The sequence below is a fragment of the Rattus norvegicus genome, chromosome 5 (assembly GCF_036323735.1).
Source record: "Rattus norvegicus strain BN/NHsdMcwi chromosome 5, GRCr8, whole genome shotgun sequence".
NCBI classification, from domain to species: Eukaryota; Metazoa; Chordata; class Mammalia; order Rodentia; family Muridae; genus Rattus; species Rattus norvegicus.
In genome coordinates, this window is record NC_086023.1 from 151,309,990 (window position 1) to 151,335,991 (window position 26,002).

Genomic DNA, 26,002 nt, shown 5'->3' on the forward strand with positions numbered 1-26,002 from the left:
TTCCAACTTCACATCTAACACGGCCCCTTTGGGGGACATCAGGTTCCATGGTGACAATTAGCAATAGCTGATTTACATGGAAAATGATAGATTTGATTTTTTTTTTTTCCCCCGGAGCTGGGGACCGAACCCAGGGCCTTGCACTTCCTAGGCAAGCGCTCTACCACTGAGCTAAATCCCCAACCCCCTTGATTTTTTTTTTTTTTTGACAAAGCGGCCATTATTCAGTTTACTAGAAAAAAATTACTATTATGTAGACCCTGACTCAAAACAAAAGGAAAACGGAAGTTGGGAGTGATGGCACATGCTTTTAGTCAAAGAGCTAGGGAGGCAGGGACAGGTGAATCTCTGCGAATGGAAGGCCAGCCTGATCTACAGAGGGAGTTCCAGGACAGTCAGATGCATAGTGATGCACTGTCTCAAAAAAAACAAAAACAAAAACAAAAACAAAAACAGACAGAAAGGAATATGTGACTCAATGGTACAGTGCTCGCTTAGTGTACACATGGCTTCCTTTCTTTTTTCTTTTCTTTTCTTTTTAAAGACAGGATTTGTTTGTGAAGTCCTGGCTGGCCTGGAGCCCACTCTTTAAACCGGGCTGACCTCAAACTCAAGAGATTGACCTGCCTTTGCCTCCTGGATACTGAGACTAGAGGTGTGCACCACCACCACCCAGGGTAGGGCCATTATTAGTTTTTTTCAAAACCAAGACTAGAGGAGGGAGGAGGGACAGGTATAACCCTGGATTTAGCATGATGAAGGCCATAGTGATCAATCCCAAGCATTGAAAAAGCAAGAGGGCCCAGTAAGATAGCTCAGTGGTAAAAGCCTTTACCGCCTAGCCTGAGTTTAGTCCCAACAACCCACAGGTTGAGAAAACTGACTCCTAGTTGTCCTCTGACCCATGCATACACACCATGGCATGCATACACACATATACAGGCAACACATTATGTAGAGGATAAACATATGTGTTTATTTTTTTTGAAGTCCTGGGTAGCCTGGAGCTCACTATGTAGACTAGGCTGGCCCTTAAAGCTCATAAAGATGCTTCTTTCTCCTGAGTGCTGGGATTAGAAGCAGGTGCCCTAACACTCAACTAAATAGAGATGCTTTTTCTTTTTCTTTTTCTTTTTTTTTTCTTATTTAAAAAATTGTGTGGAGAGGCTGGAGAGATGGCTCAGAGGTTAAGAGCACTGACTGCTCTTTCAGAGGTCCTGAGTTCAATTCCCAATAAGCACATGGTGGCTCACAACCATCTGCCTTCTTCTGGGTTGCAGGCATACATGCAGACAGAATGCTGTATACATAATAAACGAATCTTTAAAAAAATGTTGTGGGGGTTGGGGATTTAGCTCAGTGGTAGAGCGTTTGCCTAGCAAGCGCAAGGCCCTGGGTTCGGTCCCCAGCTCCGGAAAAAAAAAAAAAAAGGTCAAAGGACAAGGTTGGGGTGGTATCTGATTAAATGCATCCCTCTGTGAAAGAAGGCAAACAGTACCAAAAAGCCGCCAACCATAAGTAGGAAAAGGTTGATAGTGACGCATGGGTGAACCTAGGAGAGGAAAGGGGCATCCCGACTGCAGGGCTCACAGACTTCAAACCCTTCGCTGCCTAGTCCACGTGGGGGAACTGAAAGAAACAAGAAACGTTTGGTTACAGCACTCTGGGTTTCTGCTAGAAGGAACCAGCTCTAGGGAACTAAAAACAAACTGAAAAGAGAAGTTTCAGGGTGGTTCAACCTTTGCCATCCAAATGCAAACAGTGATGGGTTCGGTTGCTGTCGTGACTGATGTCTGGGAGCTGGGGTTTGCCCTGGCTCCTCCAATAGCTGCTGGGTGATCTTGAACGAATGTAAAGTTTCCAAAATCTCAACTTTTACACGTGCGAGGGAAGGGGAAGGAGAACCATCAGGGAGTTCAGGGACGGTCTCAGCTCCTCAGTGACTTCTAGACCAGGCTGGGTTATAAGACAATCTGAAAGGGAAAGAAAAAATTCAAATCGTAAGTCGTTTCCATTTTGTTCTGTTTGGTTTTGTTTCCTTTCTTTACAAACACGGTTACAAATATTTGCACATTTTTTTCTGAACTGCTTGACTAGAGGGATATCACATGCTTTTACTTCTCTCTACCAAGAACATCGTTGTTCTGTGTAACCACAGCACTGTGCAACAATGTAGCAGGGTTATACAGCTATTCAGCGCATGGTTCCTCTTAGATTCTGACAGCTGTCCTAACAACATCATTAAGCCACTATTTTTCCTGGTCCAGAACCAAATCCTAAACCAGCCATCACCTTTAGTTTCTGCGATTCCTTTGCCTCGTTATATCTTGACCGGTTCCCCAGGTTTTTCTTTTCTGTTTCCTGACCTTCACGACATGTTTGAACAGTCCAGGTCAGTTAGTTTATAGAATGGCTCTCGGTGGGGTTTATTTGACATTTCCTCGTGACTAGATAAAGCGTATGCATTTCTGGGAGATTTACCACTGCCGCAATGCCATGTCCTCGTGGCCTCTTTTGGTTTTAATTACTTGAATATAAATAGGTGAAGGTGCTGGCACTAAGGATGCCAGTCTTCAGACGCCTGGGGCAGGAGTTACACTCTATTGTGAGCTGTGTGACCTGGGCGCTAGGAACCAAGGCCTGGGGCCTCTGGAAGAGCACAAGGAGCTTTTTTTTTTTTTTTTTTTTTTAGGGAGGGGGGTGTTGTTGTTTTGAGACAGGATTTCTCTGTGTATCCCTGGTTGCCTTGAAACTCACGCTACATAGACCAGGCTGGTCTCGAACTCACAGAGAGCCACCTGCCTCTGCCTGCCTAAGTGCTGGGATCAAAGGCCTTCGACACAACACCAGGTTATCAGCAAGTACTCTCAATTGCTGAGAAATCTCTCCAGCCACCTTCTGGGCATATGTAGTCACTTTGTCCCAACATAAGGGACATTGGGTTTGATGACTTGGCCAGGGAGGTACCAGTGAATTTCTCCCACTTGTTTCCCCATATAATTATTTAGTAACCTATGGAAAAACACACTGCCTTGCAAGAATTCAGCATCAGCCTGTCATCCTCTGTTTCGAGCACCCATGACTGAGTTTATCTTTTATGGAACCTTCCTAATGCTGCGGCCCTTTCATATGGATCCTCGTGGTGACCCCAACCATAAAAATATTTTTGTTGCTACCTCATAACTGTAACTTTGCTATTGTTATGAATCATAAAGCAAGTCTCTGTTTTCCAATGGTCTTAAGTGAGCTCTGTGAAAGCGTTGTTTGACTTCCAAAGGGTCTTGACCCACACAGATTTATTACTCACTATCAGGAAGCTTCTTCCTTCTACATTTAGAGAGCTATATTTACAACTATGGTTTAATACATTTTCATTCCATGACTGATCAATCATTACTGTTACTTTGACTAAAGCACGGATTCTGAAACTCTTCTGTATCATATTAAAAGTTACCAAAAGGTTTACAAATTCGTCAGGGCATGTGATGCATGCCTTTGACCCCAGCACTTAGGAGACAAAAAGTGGCAGATCTCTGTGAGTTCAAGGCCAGCCAGCCTACCCTATATAGTGAGATTCAGGACAGCTAGGGCTCTTAACCAGAGAAAACCTGTCTCAAAAAAACAAAAAAATTACAACTCTATGGGCCAGCGAGAGGGCTCAGCAGGAAAAGGTGATTGGTGCCAAACCTGGTAACCCAAGTTCTATATCCAGGACTCACATCATAGAAGGAAACTCTTGCAAATTGAATTCACTAGGCAGCTGAAACTGGCCCTGACTTGCTGACCCTCTTCCTCCTCCATCTACCTCCTAAGAGCTAGGTTTGAAGGCACGCGCCACCACACGTAGCAAATGCCTTTATTAACCTATTACAACGGGGGTGGGGCTGGAAACACGGCTCAGTTGGAAGAGTATTTGCTGCTCCTCCGGGACCCAGGTTCAGTTCACCACTGTCTGTAACTCGATCCAGGGGACCCAGTACTGTCTTCTGAGCTCCTTAGGCACGAGGTGTAAACACATATATGTAGACAAAACACTCATACACATAAAATAAGTAAATCTCCTTGGGCATGGCACGCATGTGGTGCGCAGATACAGGTGCAGGCAAAACATTCACATGCATAAAATAAATCCTAGAATATAAATAACGGCCAGGAGCTAGTCGTGTGTCTGCAACAACCGTAAAGTGATATGAAATTATCTGAGATTTTTACACACACACACACACACACACACACACACACACACACACGCTCGCGAGCACCAACATGTACTTGCTATGGCACACATGTGGAGGTCAAAGAAACCAGTTCTCTCCTTCTGCACATGGGTAGCCAGGCTTGGCAGCATTGTCCTTACCTGCTGAGCTATCTCACCACCCTACCTAACCTGTGGTCTCTTTGGATGATAAAACTTTAAGTCTTGTACTGCTAATAGTGCCCAACCCTCTATAGTAATTTTTTTTTTTTTTTGGTTCTTTTTTTCGGAGCTGGGGACCGAACCCAGGGCCTTGCGCTTCCTAGGTAAGCGCTCTACCACTGAGCTAAATCCCCAGCCCCTATAGTAATTTTTTTAAAGACAACAACAGAAAAAGAAAGACTGATGACTCCTAGCGTAGGCACCTGGTCCTATACACTCGGGTGAACTCCAGTGGTCCTTGCACTTGGGACGTAGGAAAACCAAGAGTTAAGGTTTATCCTGGGCCTCATCAAGGAGGAGGTCAGCTCTGGCTACATGTTATTCCGCCTCAACTGCTGGAGTCTTCCAGTTCTGCCTCTGTCCCTGAGGCTTCGGTGGCCAGTGTGTAGGTCCATCAAGTCTAACAGAAAAGAAACTAAGGTGGAAATGAGAGAAATTCAGGATCTTAGTCAGGATCCCATAAAAATGGAGTAGCGGGTTGGTGAGATAGAAGCTCTGGCAGAGAAGCTAAGCTCAGTTTCCAGCACGCATATGGTGGTCATAGCATCTGTAACTCCAGTTCCAGGGGATTCCCTACCCTGTCTGACTCTCCCTGCAGGCACCCAGTATGCAGGGCACAGGCATACTGCAGGCAAAACACACATAAGATAAAATGAATTCTTTTTAAATGAAGTCATGGTGGGTTTGGAGAGATGGTTCAGTGGTTAGGAATACTGACCGGCTACCCTTGCAGTGGACCCAGACTCAATGCCTAACACCCACATGGTAGCTTAGAACTGTCTGTGACTCTAGTTTACCCTCACACAGACATACATGCAAGCCCAACAACAACACAGTAAAAAAATAAATCATAAAATAATAAAAGTGGAGCTCTTACCCTCTTACTGTTTTCCCTCTCTGTCTTTTCTCTCCCTATTCCCCTCCCCCTCCCTCCATGTGTTCATGGTCGGCCCGTCCTCTTGTTTGTCTCTGTCTCTGTCTCTGTCTCTGTCTGCCTTTCTTTGTCTCTACTCCATCCTCAACTCCTCTCCCCATGCCTCAAATAAACTCTAATCTATACTAAAAAAAAAAAAAAAAAAAAATGGAATAATGGGCCAATGAGACGGCTTGGGGGCTAAGGTGCTTGCTGCCAAGCCTGAGTTCAATCCCCAGGATCCTAGATGCAGAGAACAGCCTCTTGTAAGCTGTTGTCTGCCCTTACACATATTTTGTATTTTGTGTTTTATGTGTGGTGTGTGTGTGTGTGTGTGTGTTGTATATGTGTGTGTTATGTGTGTTGTATATGTGTGTGTTGTATGTGTGTATGTGTATGTGTGTGTTGTATGTGTGTGTGTTGTATGTGTGTGTGTCATATGTATGTGTAATAATAAAATGAAGGAAAAACTGTAACGATAAGTGAAAAACAGAGACAGTGCTCAGAACGTCTTTAGCAGGCTCAGTAATAGAAAGGCTTCATTTGTCTATTCATCTAGTACACTGAGCCTCTAAAACCACTGGAGAAACGTAAGTTAAAAACCCTTGTTTGGCCAGTCATAGTAGTGCACTCCTTCAACTCAAACACTCAGAAGCAGGAGCAGGGGGATTTCTAAGTTCCAAGCCAGCTTGTTCTACATTGCAAGTTCCAGGACGACCGAAGCTACATAATGAGACCCTGTCTCAGACAGAAACAACAGCAACAGCAACAAAACCAAAACCAAACGACGACAACGAAACCACCACCACCACCACCACCACCACCACCAAAGATAGATGGAAATGGAGGAAGACCCAATATCGACGTCTGGTCTCTATTCACACATACATGTACACATACATGCACACATACTAACATGTAATATGCAACCCAAAAGAAAGTAAATTAGAACATAGCCTAGGTTACCTGAGACCTAGTCTCAAAACCTCTCCCCCCAAAAAAAAACCCGCCCAGCTTATCTGGGTGTGAAAGCACACACCTGTGATCATAAGACTTGGTAGGGCAGCTGGGACATTTGCCACAGATCCAAGATCAGGCAGGGACGTGGCGAATTCTAGTTCTTCTGAACAACAGAGTGAGAGAGACCCTGTTAAAAAAGGAGGTGGGAAGGAGAGGAGAGGAATCCAGACTTCGTAGCTGAGTGTTGGGTTGTGTGCACGTATCATAACATTTGGACATCTTAGGTAGAAGGATATGAAGTTTGAGACCAGAAGCTTGGGTTACACAGTAAGATTTTTGTCTCAGAGAGCGAGGCGGGGGCGGGGGGATGATGAAGGGGGCACACAGTACACTCTATGTACTTGGGAATATAACAGGAGGAACGAGTATTTGCCTAGCACACATGGACCCTTGAGTTCAATACCCAGAAGCTAGATAACTTAGTGAGTAAATACAGCAGCCAGCTTGGACACAAAATCTACAATACTGATCTGCTCTAAGACAGAGGCTGATGATAGGGCCTGGATCCCAGTCTGACCTGAGAGGCTGACAGCCTGTCATGTTACTCTTCCTGTCAACTTAATTTTTGTATGGACAGCTATGGGCATTTTCATATGTGTATGGGTGCGTGTGTGTGCACTCCTGTGGAAAGCAGAGGCCAATCTCAGGCGTAGTTCTCCCAAAGCCATCCATCTTGTTTTTGAGACAGTCTCTCACTCTGACCTAGGCTCACGGTGACCTGAGACTACGCTGCCTCCTGGTAAGAGATTACAAGTGTTTGCTCCATTCTGGTTTGGGGAATTTACATCGGCTCCACCTGCTTGGGTGGTAAAGCTGTGTCAACTGAGTCCTAATTCTCTCACTGTGTGTGTCTGTGTATATAGTGTGAGTGTGTACACATGCGGAGGTTGGACGACAACTTGCAAGAGTTGGTTCCCTCCTACCACCATGTGGGGTCCAGGGATCCAACTCCAGTTTTCAGATTTGGCAGAAAGATGCCATCTCACTGCCCCTTCTTGTGCATACCTTTTCTTTTGGGAGCTTCACTCTTTAGCCCAGGCTGGCCTGAAGTTTACGGTGTAGCTCGGGCTAAGTTTGGCCTCCTGACAATACTCCTGCTTCAGTCTCTAAAGCGGTGAAACTGCAGACAGAAGCCTCTTTGGTCTTATAATGTGATTCCCCTCAAGAGTCACATAGTGCCCATTCAGTGAGCGGCATAAACGACAGCAAAACGACTCTAACTTCTCCAAGACACTGCTGTAGGTTGAGTGTCGATGCAATAACACACGAGAGTTCTGGAAATTATCCCTGGATTCAAGAAGAAGTAATATATTTTCCATATGTAATTTTTTCATTTTACTTAAGAAAGACAACGCTCTTGACATTCTTCCGATTTAACTTCTGAATTTAAATGTTAGAAATGAAATAGGTTTGAGCTGAAAACCTGGTTTATACTATCTTCAGCCCAGACGCTCGGAGGATCGGCTTGCAGACTAGGGTCCAACAGCAGACCCTGAAGGCCAAGCAGAAGCCCAGGGGAATCTTCAGAACCCTGCAGAATCAGGACATCCCAAGCAGGGTGGTGAGCAGGGTGGTGTCAGTAGTGAGGAAGGTGAGGCAGGCGAATGCTATAAGTTAAAGGTTAGCCTTAGGTCCATAGCTACTTAAAAGGGACTAAGTTAGTCCCAGTTAGAGCGAGACCTTTGCTCCAGAAAAAAAAAAAAAATGTATACCATTTTCTAAATTGGCTAAAAAGTAGTTTGATTTTCTTAGCTAAGCATGCAAGTCTACACCGGGAATTCCAGCGCCCAGGGCCTGCAGTAGGAGCTCAGTCGTGAATTTGACTTTGTTTTTTTTTTTTTTTGTAATTCCAACACGGAAGCAGAGACAGGAAGATTCTGGAGGCTTGCCTGACCAGCCGATCTAGCTGAATTGGCAAACTTTAGGTTCAGTGGGAGACCCCGTCTCAAGAAAATATGGTGGTGCATGCCTTTAATCTCAACACTAGGGAGACAGAGGCTGGTAGATGTTTTTAAGAGTTCCAGGACAGCCAGGGGTACACAGAGCAGCCCTGTCAAGAGGGGAGGAAAAGACAAAGCAAATCGATAATGAACAAAACCAACTCCATATTTACAAGGTTTACAATGAAACCCTCAAAACAGTTAAGTCTGAAGTAAGGAATCACAAAATATGGAGACTACAACCTAAGTCTTCTGTTGTTCCCTTACATTTCTGGTATGGGGCACACAGATGGCTCAACAGGGAAAGAGCTGATAACCAGAGATCAGTTCCCACGAGCCCACACGGTAGACAGATTCCTGCAAGTTGTCCTCTAACCCATGCAAACACACACACACACACACACACACACACACACACACACAGAGGATTCTCTTGGCTTCATCAGTTCTCTTGCAAGTCTCTTACGGACATGAGCTAACTATAATTAGAGCCTGAAGCCCAAGGAAGAACTGACATTAGGGACCTGGGAGTGCCCCGGAAAATAAGTCCAACAGTACTAATAGAAAAGTTATCTCTTAAGATAAAATAGAGCCAGATGTGGAGGCTGAGGCAGTAGGATCGAGGGTTCAAGGCTAGCCTAAGCCACATCTGGAGTCTTTACCTCTCCCAAATGGTGTGATTTATGTTATTGAAGGAGTACATTCTTTAAAAGTGTTTTCAGGGGAGGGGGGAAAAGTGTTTTCAAAACTCAAAAGACTGGTCTCTAGAATAACTAAAGTATAAAATTTAAGGGAAAATAATACAGATTGTGTTTTTAAATGACTAAATGGGGCTGGGGATTTAGCTCAGTGATAGAGCGCTTATCTAGGAAGCGCAAGGCCCTGGGTTTGGTCCCCAGCTCCAAAAATAAATAAATAAATAAATAAATGACTAAAGGCAGGGGTGTAGCTCAGTTGGTTGCAAGCTTGAGGCCCTCCCTGTATTTGGATTCCCAGCACTTGGAGGCCGGATCAGGAATTCAAGGTCATCCTGAGGTAGAATTCCAGGCCAGCCTGGGCTAAGACTGTCACAAAAAAGCAAATACAAATATTTGCCAAATATCTCGCCTCCCCTCTATTAGAAGTCTTTCTCATGACCTGGGGTCAACGGCTTCACTGGCACAGGCCAACTGGGCTGCCTTAGACCAGAGGGACAGCAGGGTCCCGGGAGGCTTAAGACTGAAGCTGAAGTAGCTTAAATTGTGGAAAGTCGAGGTTTGCCCTTCCAGTATGGCAGTTCCCGTGCTTCATTTTGGAAAAAAAACTCCAGGGGTCGACCTTGAGTTCCCCATCTGTAAAATGGAGCAGGCTAGGCAGAGGGAGCTAGGGTACAGGGTGGTGCCGCGCCCGCAAACGGAAAGCAGCCGAGCAGCCCGGCAGTTTGCAGGAAGTGCTCTAGGGTTGGGAGGGAGAGGGAGGGCGGAGGCGGGAATGCGAAAGGCGAGCCCTTGGCTGCGGAGTTTGTACCGGAGCTCGGCAGAGGCGGGGCGAAACTGGGGTGAAGGGGTTAGTCAGTGGACGGGCGAGACCGGCCGCCTCCCCCGAGCAGAGCGCGCGGGCTGCGGGGGAAGACTTTGAGGTGGCGGCTGAGGAACGCGGGGGGGAGGGGAAGAGCGAACTCGCTCAGGAAAGGGGCGGGACGCGCGCTCCCACCGCACGCATGCGCGCCGCGCTCCTCCTGCCCGCTGGCTCCGGAGGTTCGCTGCCCCAGCGCAGCGAGCACCGACGGTGCGCACGCTGGGAGAGGAGGAGCCGCCCCGCCCTCCCTGCGACACCCGGCCCCCCGAGGCCTGCGGGGGGCCCTTAGAGGGGACGGGCGGACACCTGTTTCTCCTGTGTGGGGGTTCGGGAGCCCAGGACCGGGACTCCTGGCGTCTCCTTCCCCTCCCCCACGAAGAGCGGGGCGGGAGGGCCTGGGCGTGCTCCCGAAGAGTCCGCTCCGGGTTTTCCCGCCCACTTTAACTCTGTGAGCGCTTCGAGCGCGCGGCGCTTCACTCCACCGGGCGCGCCCGAGCCCTAGGCCGGAACTCGTTGTGCCGCCCCCTCACATCCCCCAGGGACCGAAAGTGGCCTCTAAGACCTCTCGGCCCTGAAGTCCCCGCGGCCAAGCTACCACTCCCTATCTCTTCCGGGTTCCGACCCGGGCCGGCCCTGACGGTGGGAGAGCGCCCTCCAAATGAGGCCGCGCGGAGGAACTACTTAACGTGTCCGTGCGCCCGGTGGTGCGGCCGCGCTCTGAGCTCTTCCTGGAAACTCCCGCCTCGGGGCGCCAGGAGAACCGGCCGGGGGGGAGGGGTGCGCGCCGAGCAGGCCCCCTCCTTCCCGGGGGAGGGCTCGGCGTCCCCGCCCTCCTCTCTGCTCAGGGGAGGGACGCGAGGGGGGAGGGGAGGGCGCGGAAGCCGAGGTGGGGGGCGCTTCCCGCCCCACCCCGCCTCCAGAACAACGGGTTCCCGCTGCTGCCCCCTGCCGCTCGCCGCAGCCTCGACGGAGGCGTCGGGGGCGCCGCTTCCGTGGGAACCGGACCCGGGACTTTCTAGAACTGGCCGCTTTCCCCGGCAGAGAACTTGCAGCCACTTTCGAGAAGCTTGTTGGAGCAACTTGGGCCCAGGCAGCCAGAGTTGGCCACATGTCATTTAGCCTGGCGACCTCTCTGGACTTTTAAAAAGAACAGGGAGTGGGCTGGGGCGAAGGGTGGCGCGCCTGGCTCTCACTCCGGAAACCGGAGTACTGGTTGTTGGGGTTTTTTTTTAAAGGGCTACCAACCGCGGGAACTCTGCTTTTGCAGTCGCAACCCTTTTTCTCCCCCGCCCCCTGTGTGCACACAAAGGTCGAAGTCAGGAAAGTTGATGGCAGCCCTTACGACTACGCTTCCTTGACTTTGTGCTTTAAAAAGAAAAACTCGTGGACTTCTCTGAAGAGGCACGCTGCTCTCTGAATCCGAGAGGAAGGAAAAAAAGAAATGATTCGAAAGACCCCGGAAAAGTTTAGTGAGCCAGCCACATTTCGACATTTCCCAGATTTTGCAATATTGGGCTGGGTTCGTGCCAGCTTACTGCCAAATTTCTCAAGATGAAGGGTGTTCAACCAAATTACTGCCAGGCCCCGTAAGCAGGCACGAACAACACCGGCTTAATTACACCTTATTCTTTCTCTCGCAGCCTTATTTAATTCGCTGCTGGATGAAGTCCTCAACCCGGGTGTCACTAACTGGCTTTTTTCTGGGGCTGAACAATCACACACTTTCCATGCCTCAGTAGTTCCAAGAATTGTATAACCCATCGCCCTCTGTTTCTGTTTTCTAGTCGATATTGTCCTAAAATTGCAACCCAATCAGGTAAATTCTTTTCTTTCCCGGGGACTGAAAAGACCATAAGCAGACATTACACTTGCAAGAAAGTGTTCTTTTAAGAAAAAAGATTTAGGCCAAGAAACCGAATTTGTTGTTTAACGTGAACCCCTGAAGGGGATTAAGCACAGTGTGCTTGAATGCGGTTAAACCAGCTTAATCACTTTCTTTGTTCTGTCGCTTCCCATTTACTTAATGTGTTTTAAGGTGATTTGACACAACTTAAACTAATTTCTTATATGTTAGTGTAGTCTACCCGTGAACCATGCAGCGTGACAAAAAAGGGTCTGTGGGACCCTTGATATTTTCTAGAATTTCATACTAAACAGCTCTATGACCAAGAAATAAAAGTTTTGAAGGGACAGGAGAGGTGGTGTTTTCTTGCTTTTTTTAAATCTGGAGACTGTAACTTTTTAGCCCCTTTTGTCAAGTCCAGCTAGGAGCCACCTAGGCTTATTTCTGTCTGAAATGGGTTTGTTGATTGTTGTCTCTGCTTTCTTGTTTTCCAGTCCGCAGGAAAGGAAGCTCTAAGTCTGGGGCTCAGCTCTGGTAGATTGCAGGTTTTCTGGCCTTTAGTCTTCCTCTTAAATAACCCAGATTGAGGGCATTCATTCACAAATGACCCTGAGCCTCTGTCTGAAAGTCCGCTTCCTTATAAAGGCACCTCCACACCAAGGTTTGCAAAGACACAAGAAGGACCTTTTACAACTCTGGGGATAATAATAATAATAACAATAGCTGTTTTTAACTATTCGAGGGCTAGACCTTGTTCTAAATGCTCTGAGTGATTTAACTCCTCACAGTAGGTCCCAGAGTTGGCCACAGTTGCTGCCACCATTCTAGCATTGGATCGCTAGACCCGGAACACCCAGGCTGAGAACAATAGTTCTAGGATTTGAATACAGGCCGTTTCCAGCTGCCGCCTGTCACCCAAGCTGATCCTCTTTTAACTGTGTGAGGAAGGAACGGTGACTATTCACTTTTTTCATGGAGAATGTTGTCTGTGTGAGCAGCTCCTAGGAGAGGTTCTTTGCTTTGGAACTTCAAGGAAGTGAAATCTGAGATCTGCTTAGAGGAAGCGTTCCCAAATCAGATTAGTGTCTTGGAAACCAGAGTCCCACTGTCAGCGCATGCATTCTAAAGTGCTAACCAACCAGGAGAGACACATTTGGGCAGTGGCACAGCGATGCGTTGGAACATGTCTACTACTTGATAAAAGGAAGGAAGCTGCCTGGGAAACAGCGTGGATACTCCCATGGTGGACCAGGGAGGTGTCAGGAAGGGAGAGCGGGAAGAGGGGAGGTAATGAAAGGTGAGAGAAAAATAAATGTAGCTTGTGTGCAGTTCGGATCCGCAGTACAGTGCAGAGAAAGAGGATCAAGGTCATGCAGAAGAGAAGCATGTGGGCGTGTTCTGACAGAGCCACAAAAGAAATGTAAACACAACCACCTGAGCTGGAGGCTGGGAAGGTCCTGAGGAGTTGGCCGCTGTCTCTCCTCAGAGGGCTTTGGAACAAGAATCACTCTAGGTTGGATTCATGGAAACACAGCTCCTGGAACAGGGAAAAGGCTGCCTTCGGCTTGGTTAAACCATTCCTAAGTAACGAGGCTTCCTTTAAGGAGTATCATAATGAGAACAATTAACCAAATTAAGGCAAAAGCTTCGATCCCTGCTTATCAGGAAAGTTGGATTTAGAAGTGATGGAAAAGGAACTGGACTTGATAAGCGTGGTGTGGTCTTGCATGCCCGAAATCCTAGCACTATTGAGGTAGAGGCTAGCCGATCTCTACAAGTTTGAGGCCAGCCCAGTCTATGTAGAAAATTCCAGGCTTGACTAGAGAGTTAGTTCAGCGGTTAAGAGCACTGACTGCTTTTCCCAAGGTCCTGAGTTCAATTCCCAGCAACACATGGTGGCTCACAACCATCTGTAATGGGATCTGATGCCCACTTATGGTGTGTCTGAAGACAGCTACAGTGTGCTCATATACATAAAATTAAATATTTTTAAAAAATAATAAAAACTAAAGCCGAGCACAGAAAGTTCCAGGCTAAGACCCTGTCTCAAAAAAAAATTTTTTTAAGGTTTTGGTGTTTTTGGCTTTTTGATTTTTTTTTGTTTTGTTTTACAAAGGAAGTAGACTTGTCCTGGGTGGGGTATAGCAAGGCCTTGGAACAGATGGGCAGGAACTTTATGGGAGACTATGGATAGGTCCTGTAAATAAAAACTAGACCACCTTCGAATGGGACAAAAATCTGTGTCTAATGACACTGGAAATGTTCATTATAATGGGCCAGCGTGACACTGGGCTATAATCTGGGATACAGCAAACTGAGAAAATCGTATAACCTGTCTCCTTAGTTTGTTGGAAAGCACAGGATTAGCACTAAGAGTCTGCAGATAATACATTCTTGAAATTCTAGGGCTCAGTTTGTTCTCCACAGTTCTCTCGGGATGCTGGAGATGAAGCCAGGACTTTGCACGAGCTAGGCAAACAGCCCACCATGGACCACATCCCCAGCTTTTGGCATTTTTGAAGAGAATATTGTGGGACCAAGCCAGGCAGCAGCATAGAATTCAGTCCCAGCACTCATGACCCAGAGGCAGGTGGATCTCTGTGAGTTCAAGGCTAGCCTGGTCTATAGACTGAGTTCCAGGACAGATAAGGCTGTTACACTGAGAAACACAGTCTGGAAAAACAAAACAAAACAACCCCCATCCCCCACAAAAGAAAAAGAGTCTCCACTATAGAATTCAGGTTGTCCTTGAACTCACAGCCTGTGTTTCCTTCCCCAGTGCTGGGCTTACAGGAATCGATGCCACCATAACCACCTCTGTGACTCAATATTTCTGAGTTTACCAGAGTGACCATCTGATCTTGTCCTTATAGATTTATTTATTATATTTTGAGGGCAGGCCTTACTGTGTAGTCCCCTGACGGCTTGGAAGTTGAGATCGCCCTGAGAGATAGCCTAGGCAAGCATTCTACCAGCTCACGTTTGTCCTCAGTCCCCCCAGGTTACTTTACTTTGGGGGGAAAAGCCAACAGAACTAGGCGTGGCTGGCTGAAGAGATGAGTGAGTTGTTAAGAGCACTGGCAGAGACCATGAGTTCTCATCCCAGCACCCACGTGGTGGCTTACAGCCACTTGTAACTTCAGTTCCAGGTGATCCAATCCTGTCTTCTGTCCTCTTTGGGCACCAGTCATGAACCTGGTTCATGTACCTATGTGTAGGCACTCACACATGCACATTAAAAAGTATTTTTATAATATAAAATATAATATTTACAATATCAAATATATTTATAATATAAAAGAATAAATAAATATTAAAACAAACAAACGAAAGTATAAATGTTCTCAATAAAAAAGTTTTAAATTGGGGTTGGAGCAATGGCTCAGCGGTTAAAAGCACTGACTGCTCTTCCAGAGGTCCTGAGTTCAATTCCCAGCAACCACATGGTGGCTCACAACCATCTGTAATGGGATCTGATGCCTTCTTCTGGTTGTCTGAAGACAGCTACAATGTACTCACATACATAAAATAAATAAATCTTTTTTTTTTTTTTTTTTTTTTTTGGAGCTGGGGACCGAACCCAGGGCCTTGCGCTTCCTAGGTAAGCGCTCTACCACTGAGCTAAATACCCAGCCCCAATATATTTCTTTATTTTATGTATGTGAGTACATTGTAGCTGTCTTCAGACACACCAGAAGGCAGCATCCGATCGGATTACAGATGGTTGTGAGCCACCATGTGGTTGCTGGGAATTGAACTCAGGACCTCTGGAAGAGCAGTCAGTGCTCTTAGCCATCTCTCCAGTCCAAGAAATATATATATATATATATATATATATATATATATATATATATATATATATATATATATATATATATATATATGTGTTCTTTTTTTCGGAGCTGGGGACCGAACCCAGGGCCTTGCACTTCCTAGGCAAGCACTCTACCACTGAGCTAAATCCCCAACCCCCAAGATATATTTTTTTAAAAAATATTATAAAAATGTTTAAAATTGGGCTGGAGAGATGGCTCAGTGGTTAAGAGCACTGACTGCGGGCTGGGGATTTAGCTCAGTGGTAGAGCGCTTACCTAGGAAGCGCAAGGCCCTGGGTTCGGTCCCCAGCTCCGAAAAAAAGAACCAAAAAAAAAAAAAAAAAAAAAAAAGCACTGACTGCTCTCCCAGAGGTCCTGAGTTCAATTCCCAGCAACCACATGGTGGCTCACAACCATCTGTAATGGGATCCGATGCCCTCTTCTGGTGCATCTGAAGAGAGCTATAGTATACTCATATACATAAAACAAATAAATAAGTAAAATGTTTTTTAAAAAGTGTCTAAAATTTTAAAATTGGATCCAGACAGTTTTGAGGAGTGTTCTCCCTCAATGTCATTTTGTTGACATTAGCAATATTGTTCTGAAAAGTGGCTTTTATATCTCTGGACATGCTTGGGAGATTCTTGTACAGCACGGGGTAGAGAGATAGCTCAGCGATTGAAGAGCTTGGGTTTTCGGGGTTGGGGATTTAGCTCAGTGGTAGAGCGCTTGCCTAGCAAGCACAAGGCCCTGGGTGTTCAGTCCCCAGCTCCAAAAAAAAAAAAAAAAAAAAAAAAAAAGCTATGTGATGGTTGGGGGCTGGAGAGATGGCTCAGCGGTTGGGAGCACTGACTGCTCTTCCTGAGGTCCTGAGTTCAAATCCCAGCAACCACATGGTGACTCACAACCATCTGTAATGAGATATGATGCCCTCTTCTGGTGTGTCTGAAGACAGTTATGGTGTACTTACACATAAAATAAATAAAGATTTAAAAAAAAAAAAGAAGAAGAAGAGCTTGGGTTTTCAAGCATGGGGATGTGTGCTTGATTTCCACAACCCACATGAAAGCCCAGATGTTGCCGAGTATGGGCAACTCCTGGTTTAATTTCATCAGTCAGGAAGCAGAGGCAGGCAGATCTGTGGAAGTTTGAAGCTAGTTAGTCTGGTTTAGACAGTGAGTTCCAGGCCATCCAGGGTATTATTATTATTATTATTATTATTATTATTATTATTATTGTATTGTGTATGTGTGCTTGCATGAAGATGCTTGTGAAGTCTTCTTTTTTTTTTTTTTTTTTTTTTTCAGAGCTGGGGACCGAACCCAGGGCCTTGCGCTGCTTGTGAAGTCTTTTTTTTTTTTTTTTTTTTGGTTCTTTTTTTCAGAGCTGGGGACCGAACCCATGCTTGTGAAGTCTTAAGAGAGCATCAGATCTCCCGGAGCTGTGGTGCATGTGGTACTTTGAAAGAGCAGCAAATATTCTCGACTGCTGAGCCATCTCTGCAGCCATCTTTTTTTTTTTTTCATGTAGCCCCCCCTAGCCTCAAGCCTGCTAGGGAGCAGAGGCTAGCCTTGAACTCTTTTTCTTTTTTTTTTCTTTTTTTTCTTTTTTTTTTTTCCAGGGCTGGGGACCGAACCCAGGACCTTGCGCTTCCTAGGCAAGCGCTCTACCACTGAGCCAAATCCCCAACCCCTCTTTTCTCCGCTCCCCCCCCCCCCCCCCCCCCCGGAGCTGGGGACCGAACCCAGGGCCTTGCGCTTGCTAGGCAAGCGCTCTACCACTGAACTAAATCCCCAACCCCTAGCCTTGAACTCTTGATCCTCCTGCTTACACTTGCCACATGCTAGGATTGCAGGCACATACCACCATGCTCAGAACCAACTTTACCTAGTCCAGCCCCAGTTCTCTCATCTGTAGTAAGAGCACAGCAACCCTTAAATCATAGCATTTTGGTGGCGGTGATTTGATACACTATTTTTTCCTCCAATACTTAAAAATGAAAATCCAGTGCCTTTAAATGCTAGGCAAGCAAAGCTCTATCTTGACATTATTTGATATTTTAAATATAAAATATACTTAGCATATTCTGATCAGAATAGAGTTTCTATAGGGGATGACAGTGTGTTCTTGTCAGTGATGCAGACCGATTTACAGAAATAGTGACTACCACACACCTCTCTTCCTCCATTTTAGGTGTTCCCTAAAGGGCATTTACTTAGTCCTGGTTTATCTTAAAGAAAGAAGCCAGCTGAAATGTCTCAGTGTCCCTGCTGCTGACACCAGGTAAACCATTTCACTTCTCTCTCCTTCCTTCCTGTTTTTTTTCTTCATGCTTTAATCATTTTGACACCAGGCTGTACAAAAGTAATTTAAAATTAACATGTCTGACACTTGGAGGCTGGCAGAACCTGATTCTGAACCCTGCCCCCTCTCTGGGGCAGCCAGAAACTGCCTTTCATTGGCTACTGGTCTTGCAGCAGCTGATGGAGAGCAGGGGAAACACATCCAACAATTAATTTGCTAATTTGGTTTTCTGTCTAATTTGAAACCAGAAAACCTTCAATCACCCAAGGGCCTGGCTCTCTGGCTCCAGCGTTGGCTTCTGAAACTTCCTGTCTTGGAGCTCTCAGGGAATCAGAAAAAGAAGGAGCGATTTACCTCAGCAGGTCCAGCGTGTCCTTCAGTGGCCTCCTAAAAGATCATAGTTTACAAGTCATGGTACCAGAAGAATTAGAAAGAACACATTCAGAAAGCGTTCAATGTGGTCAAGCTGCTTCCTGAATCAGGGGGAATTTCCAGACCAGTAATGTGCTCAACCTTTAGAAAAGCCAGGGTTTCATGAGCCTCCTCCAGGTTCCTAGCTTAGAGGTCAGCGTGGCTTTAAACCATGACACCTTGGTTAGCCTCCCTGTGAACTCTCTTTGCTGACTTTACTGGGAAGAAGCAGGAGAACTCGTGTGACACTGGGGAAGATGGCATTGGTGTCTGATGGGAAGCCAGACTCAGGCAACGTCCCACAGACCCTCTGCTGGCCTTTCCCCTCTGGAGAGCTCAGCCAAAAAGAAGTGGTAGGTTTCCCTCTCAGATATGCTGCAGAATCTGCCCCTGCTGCCTCTTGGAGTCTGCTCAGTGGTTTGATTGGCTTCCTGTTTTCCCATGGTGAGCAGGTTGAGCTCCTCTGCCTGACTTCTTAAACCTTATATAATCTGGATTCACCAATCCCTGTTTGAACTGCTTATTAGTACATACTCAAATTTGGCAAGACGTGGTGTTCTCAGAACATGCTGCTCTGTCTCTGCCTCCAAATCCTTTTCCATTCCCCTGCTGACTTTCCTCTGTGTGCTCCGTGCATGTGCTCCCCTCCCTCGCCTCCACGCAAATCCTGTCTGAACCCCGAGTTCCGCCAGTGTCTTTCTTCCATTTAACCTTCTTCAGCGCTGAGCCTTCCTTTCTGCCTTCCCTGGGGTAACGATGCACCACGCTGTTGATTGGCTTCGTTTTGCTTTGATATTTTGATTTTTGAAGGCAGGTTTTCTCTGTGTAGCCCACACCAAACTTACTCTGTAGCCCAGGCTGGCCTCAAACCCACAGGGGATCCACCTGCCTCTGCCTCCTGAGTGCTGGGATTCAAGATGTGTGCACCACTATACCTGGCTAAAGATTTATTTCTATTCCTCTGTGTTTGTCTGTGGGGGAGTACATGCACATGATCTAGTTGCCCATAGAAGCCCAAAAGAGGTACTGGATCCCCGGAAGCTGGAGTTGTCAGTCAGCTGTCATGTGGGTGCTGGGAACTCCAAACTCAGGGGTTCTGTGAAAGCCCTGGATGCTCAGAACTGCTTAACCAGCTCGTTAACCCCACTTTGTTATTGGACATCTTAGTTTTACCTTTCTAGATAAACTATAGCGTGCATGTGGTTAGGTCAGAAAGCACTCTCTGTGGTCACTCGCAAAGATTCCTCTGTCCATTCAGGACAGCCACTGGGCGTTGGGGCGGGAGGTTTGTGAGTTCTGTACATGGCTTTGCACAGAGACCCAACTTCAAAGTCCAAAGCACAAAACCAGAACCACGGACCAAAAACAGCAGATAGTACCTCCCTGAGATTCCATTTTGTAAAATGGGGCCCAGGAATCTGTGTGTGTGTGTGTGTGTGTGTGTGTGTAAACCCCAAGAAGTCATCTGGTCAGAGCTGAGGAATCAGAGCGCATAGACTTGGCCCAGGAAACACTCAGCTTTGGTATAAACATTTGCATTCAAACTACATGAGTATTTATATCACGTCAGCTGGGAACAGAGCTCCGTGGTCATGTATGCTCAGCAAAACATGAGGCTCTGTGCAGAGCAGTGGTGACGCACACTTTTAATTCCAGCACAAGAGGCACAGGCAGGTAGATCTACGTAAGTTTGAGACCGGCCTGGTTTATATATCAAGTTCCAGAACAGTCAGGACAATATAGAGAATCTCTGACTCAAAGAAGAACAGGAGGAAGGGGAAGAAGAAGAGAAGAAAGAGGGAAAAAAGGCACTACCCTTAGATTCCCCGAGGGGAGGAAGAAACGAAGGAGAGGAAGAACTTATTTATACCACATGAATAACCTTATCAGAGCATTCCACAACCCAGCCTGCCCCTTAAGGCATAGTTACAAGGCCCTGTAGCCTGTTTTTTCTTCTGTAGCATCAGATAGGTATGTGTGTGTATGTGTCTGTGTATGTGTCTGTGTGTGTATTAATGTGTCTGTGTGTGTATTAATGTGTCTCTGTGTATAGGTGTGTGTATGAATGTGTATGTGTGCATGTCTGTGCGTGTGGATGTGTCTGTGTGTGCGAATGTGTCTCTGTATGTGTCTCTCTGTTTGTGTATGTCTGTATGTGTGTGTCTCTGCATATGTGTGTGTGAATGTATATGTGTGTCTGTGTGTCTGTATGTGTATGTGCATGTGCATGGGGGTGTGTGTGTGTATCTCTGTCTGTGTGTGAATGTGTATGTGTGTTCGAGTGTGTATGTGTGTGTGTCTGTGTCTGTGTGTGTCTGTGTGTATTTGTGTGTGTATGTGAGTGTGTGTGTCTGTGTGTATTTGTGTGTGAGTGAGTGTGTAAGTGTGTGTGTCTGTGTGTGTATCTGAATGTGTGTGTGTCTGTGTATGTGTATGTGTGTGTGTCTGTGTTTATTTGTGTGTGTGAGTGAGTATGTGTGTATGTGAGTGTGTGTGTCTGTGTATGTGTATGTGTGTGTGTCTGTGTTTATTTGTGTGTGTGAGTGTGTATGTGAGTGTGTGTGTCTGTGTGTATTTGTGTATATTTGTGTGTGAGTGAGTGTGTAAGTGTCTGTGTATGTATCTGTATGTGTGTGTGTGAGTGAGTGTGTGTGTCTGTGTGTGTATCTGTATGTGTGTCTGTAAGTGTGTGAGTGTGTGTGTCTGTGTGTGAGTGTGTCTGTATGTGTGTGAGTGTGTGAGTATGTGTGTGTGTGTGTGCGTGTGTATGTGAACTCCTGGTCCCTGCAGGTGCACAGGTCAAGCAGATAGAACAGTAGTTGGCTGAAACAGAATCATGCCCCAGCTCCTGCACTAGCCTCATTTACAGCATTTGTGGAATGGTGTGTAGAAGCCAGCGGAGTTCAGCTTGTGAAAGAATTGGTCTGATTGTGGCCCAAGCCCAACTACAAAATTAGTCAAATGAGTCTTCACCCATTCCCTGATTCTAGCTCAAGTGCTCAATGATGAACTAAGTTGTGGCCCCGAGGAGAGGGTTATCTCCATGACTCCAATTTCCCTCGACAGGCAAGCTGCCCTGCCCAGAGCCAAAGTTTTGGAGAGCAAGTCATCATGTAGATGCCACTGTCTGATGGTGCTCCGCATCCTCCGTCCTCTATGTCCTCAGTGAAGTGACAGGGACCAAGAAGTCCCTACTTGCCCAAAGTTGGAAGAAGGGTCACTTCCAATTGTTTATACATTCCTTTGTCTTTATTGCGAAGCCAAGACAGCAAGATTGCTGTGACTTTAAAGCCAGCCTGTGCTAGTAACCCAAGGCTAGCCTAGACTAAGAACAAGTCCCCATCTTATAAAGGAGTGGATGGGAGGGGTTGGAAGGTTTCAGAATAAGGATCACTTGCTGATCTGTCGGAGGCCCCGGAGTTCAGTCACCAGCACTCACACCGAGTGGCTCCAGCTACCTGTAAATTCAGCTCCACGAGATCTAAACTTCTTCTGGCCTTCATGGGCACACTCAGGTAGCATAAACAGACAGAGACCTACACATCAACATAAATAAAAATAAGGCTTTAAAAAAATTGAATTAGGGCTGGAGAGATGGCTCAGCGGTTAAGAGCACTGACTGCTCTTCCAGAGGTCCTGAGTTCAATTCCCAGCAACCACATGGTGGCTCACAACCATCTGTCATGGGATCTGATGCCCTCTTCTGGTTTGTCTGTCACACACACACACACACACACACACACACACACACACACATTCATAAACACATACACATTCATACATACACAGACACATTATTTATTTATAAAATAAGTAAATCTTTAAAAAAAATAATATTGAGTTAGACCAAGTGACCTTTATTTCCAGCACTTGGGAGGCAGAGACAAGCAGATCCCTGAGTCTGAGACCGGCCTGATCTACAGAGTTCCCAACAAACAAAACAAAACAAAACTCTCTCTAAAAGGGACAGCAGCATAATTCCGAAGGAGGCGAGGAAGCAGGTAAACTGAACTGTGCACTTATCTGAGACAAGAGGATTCCAGATAAATGCTTTCGTGCCTCTCAGACATTGGGCTATGATGCTGGATGTGTAAACCAGGTGCCTAAATCTATGGTAAATCTATTTGTAAACAGAGCCATCTCTCTAAGTTCCCACCGACAGTTACTCATTAAAGCTGGGAAGCCTTGGGGTTGGGGATTTAGCTCAGTGGTAGAGCGCTTGCCTAGGAAGCACAAGGCCCTGGGTTCAGTCCCCAGCTCTGAAAAAAAAAGAACCAAAAAAAAAAAAAAAAAGCTGGGAAGCCTTTAAGCCCTGGTAGAAATGTTTACATCAGAAGGAAATGTTTACCCACTGTGCTGTCTCACCCTGCAATCCCAGCACTTGAGAGGCAGAAGCAGAGAGATAGCTTGGAGTTCTCGGCCAACCAGTCTACACAGCAAGCACTAGGCCAATTAAAGGAAAGGGCTGTGGTTGTGGCTCATTTCATAGAATGCTTGAGTAGCATGTAGGAAGCCCTGGGTTCAATTCCCTGCATGGCCTAAAACCAGACACGTGGTACAGACCTGTTATCCCAGCTCTGGAGACAGGAGGATCAAAGCAAGCTTGAGGCCAGCTTGTAATACATGGGACCATGTATCTAAAAAGGTAAAAAGAAAGAATTAAAAAGAAAAGAAGCCAGAGAGTGGTGGCCCATGACTTAGATCTCAGCACTCAGAAGGCAGAGGCAGGCAGATATCTGTGAGTTTGAGGCCAGCCTGGTGTAGAGAGTGAGTTCCAGGACAGGCAGAGCTACACAGAGCAACCCTGTCTCAAGAAAAAGAAAAGAAGGGGTTGGGGATTTAGCTCAGTGGTAGAGCGCTTGCCTAACAAGCGCAAGGCCCTGGGTTCAGTCCCCAGCTCCGAAAAAAAGAAAAAGAAAAAAAGAAGGGGTGGGAGAGTTGATGGCTCAGTGGTTAAGAGCGCTGACTGCTCTTCCAGAGGTCCTGAGTTCAATTCCCAGCAACCACACGGTGGCTCACAACCATCTGTAATGGGATCTGGTGCCCTCTTCTGGTGTGTCTGAAGACAGTGACAGTGTACTCATATACATAAAATAAATACATATTGAAAAAAAAGAACAGACTGTCATTGCAGAGTTAGGTGTGATACAGAGCTGAGATCTCGCCTTTCTGTGGCTGAGTCTGGAAGATTGCTTCCAGTTCAAAGTCAACGTGGGCTGCAAAGTGAGAAGAAATCAAAACAGCAAACAAACCCAAGACTCAGTCCACAAAGTGCTTGCTGCACAAACACGAGGACCTGAGTTCAATCCTCAGAACCCACATATAAAAACGACAGCCAAGGTGGTGCACACTCTTCACGGGAATGATAGTGCACACCTGTCACAGGCATGGTGCACACTTGTTACAGGCATGGTGGTGCACACATGTCATTAATCGAGCACGAGGAAGGCAAGATAGGCAGGCACCAGGGATTGCTGGTCAGTAAGCCTATTTGGTGACCTTCAGGCCAATGAGAGACCTTATCAAATGACAGGGTGGATGGCTTCTGAGACACAACACTCTCAGAGGTCCTCTAGCCTCCTGCTGCATAGCACATGTGTGCACTCACGCCTATAAATCCCCATGCACTCACATACATGCACTCACATACATGCACTCACACATAAGTCCATATACAAAACCAAACATCTACAAGTTCATTGACAGTTTCTGGCAAGAAAGTCTGACTTACACTAATTCAAATGAATCAAAACCACGGAAGTAGATTCTTGCTATTTGGGCTTTCTGTCTGTTGTTTGACGTAGTCTCCTCACAGATTGGCCTGCAATCCTATATTCCCCACATCCCCGAGGATGACCTTGGATTTATCCCTCAAGTGCTAGGGCTGCAGGTGTGCACTAACACCATGCCTGGATGTTTTTTATTCAGGAGCTCTCTCTGTGTTCCCCTGGCTGTCCAGGAACTCCCTGGGTAGACCAGGCTAGCCTTGACCTGGCAGACAATGCTGAGATTAACGTCATGCTTCAGCAGGCCTGGCTTAGCAGACCTGCCTTTATGTGCTTCAGAGAGAATCCAGGGCTTCAAGGATGCGAGGCCACATCTGGGTTCCAAAAGCGTCTATCCCAGCCCTGGGGTTCTTGTTTATGCGTTTTATGTTTGTTTGTTTTTGTTTGTTTGGCATGTCTTGTGTGTGCCACATGTATGTCCAGTCAGGGGACAACTCGAAGGAATTATGATTTTCTTCTTTGGGTTTTGGGAAACAAAACAAATCTCTAAGCCTGGTGAATGGGCCATCTCAACACCCATGTAGGCCCGGTGAACCTCAGCACACCCTGTCCTGAGGTCGGTTTTTGTTTTAATCTTTTTAAATTTATATTTTATTTATTTGATGTATGTGAGTACATTGTAGCTGCTCTCAGACACACCAGAAGAGGACATTGGCTCATTACAGACGGTTGTGAGCCACAATGTGGTTTCTGGGAATTGAACTCAGGACCTCTGGAAGAGCAGTCAGTGCCCTTAACCGCTGAGCCATCTCTCCAGTCCATATTTTAATTTTTATCTTATTTTATTCTGGTCTTCTCCCTCCACCCCCACCCAACCCCTCTTGGCTGTTGTTTTAGATTTTGTTTTCAGTTTGTTTTGTTTTGTCTCTGTGTAGCCCTGGCTGTCCTGGAACTCACTCAGTAGACCAAGCTAACTTTGAACTCAGAGATCCACCTGATCCTCCTAGCATTGTGTTATAATATATACATATATATATATTGGGTTGGAGAGATGGCTTAGTGGTTAAGAGCACTGATTCCTCTTCCAGAGGTCCTGAGTTCAATTCCCAGCAACCACATGGTGGCTCACAACCATCTGTAATAGGATCTGATGCCCTCTTCTGGTGTGTCTGAAGATGGCTATAGTGTGTAAATAAATAAATCTTTAAAAAAAAAAAAACTTTCAGAAACTTTCTCTATGCCTGATGAAGTTCAGACTACTGACTGCCATGAGGCTCAGAGCTCATGCTAATTCTCGGGGAGATGCGCCTTGCTAACATGTGGTGGAGTCAAGAGTTAAAACTCCAGTCTTCTGACTCCAAACACTATTTCTTCTATCAGAGTTGCTGTTTCAGTTTCCAAATTAGAATAGCTGCCCCCAGTCCCCGCCTCCAGTATTCACTCCAAGTCTAAGCAACCCTCCCCACCCCCCGATGCCCTGTGAAACCACATCTGTCATACAGAAGGGAGAGAAAGCCACAGGGCCGTTGGAAAGTCTGCTTGTGAAGTTAAACTTAAAACCAAAGGGCAGGCGGGCAGTTGGCACGGGTTCCTCGGCATAGGTCCTAAAAGTTGGAAGCCTCGATCACAGCCGAAACAGTATCTGCTTCTAGCACTGGGCTCCCATACAAAGAATTCCAAGACTCTGAGAAAAAAACAGCCCAGAGCTTCCTAAGCACGGACATTTATCAATCCCCGGATTCAAACAAGAGAGAGATAGAACTGCTTATGTTTCTCGAATTTGATTCTTTCTCCGTTTCACAAACCACTTCTGTCAACCAAGACCCTTGTCGCTTGTCCCTCAGATTCTCTGAAAGTTAACTCTTCTGCTCTTTTCTCCTGCATCAGTTTCTCTCTAAGATAGGGTCGTCTGGTGGAACCCAGGCTGGCCTCGAACTTTTTTTTTCCTTTCTTTTACTTTTAGGCAATTTTAAAAAACCTTTGTTTCACTTGTATGGGTGTTTTGCCTGCCTGGAGGTCTCCGTGGTATGTGCCCGCCTTGATGCCCAAGAGAGGG

The 26,002-nt window shown here is 46.3% G+C and overlaps 1 long non-coding RNA gene across 2 annotated transcripts; it reads right to left on the minus strand.

The window, feature by feature from the left end:
- Positions 1 to 955: 955 nt before the first annotated feature.
- LOC120103000 (uncharacterized) lies at positions 956 to 13,682 on the minus strand. Of its 2 annotated transcripts, XR_005505034.2 has the most exons (3): positions 7,356 to 13,632; positions 6,370 to 6,477; positions 956 to 1,973 (listed from the first exon to the last, which is right to left on the minus strand). It is a non-coding gene; the product is annotated as an uncharacterized LOC120103000 (long non-coding RNA). The 2 variants fall into 2 exon arrangements; XR_010066662.1 differs by having other exon boundaries at positions 6,370 to 13,682.
- Between the last annotated feature and the right edge of the window lie 12,320 nt (positions 13,683 to 26,002).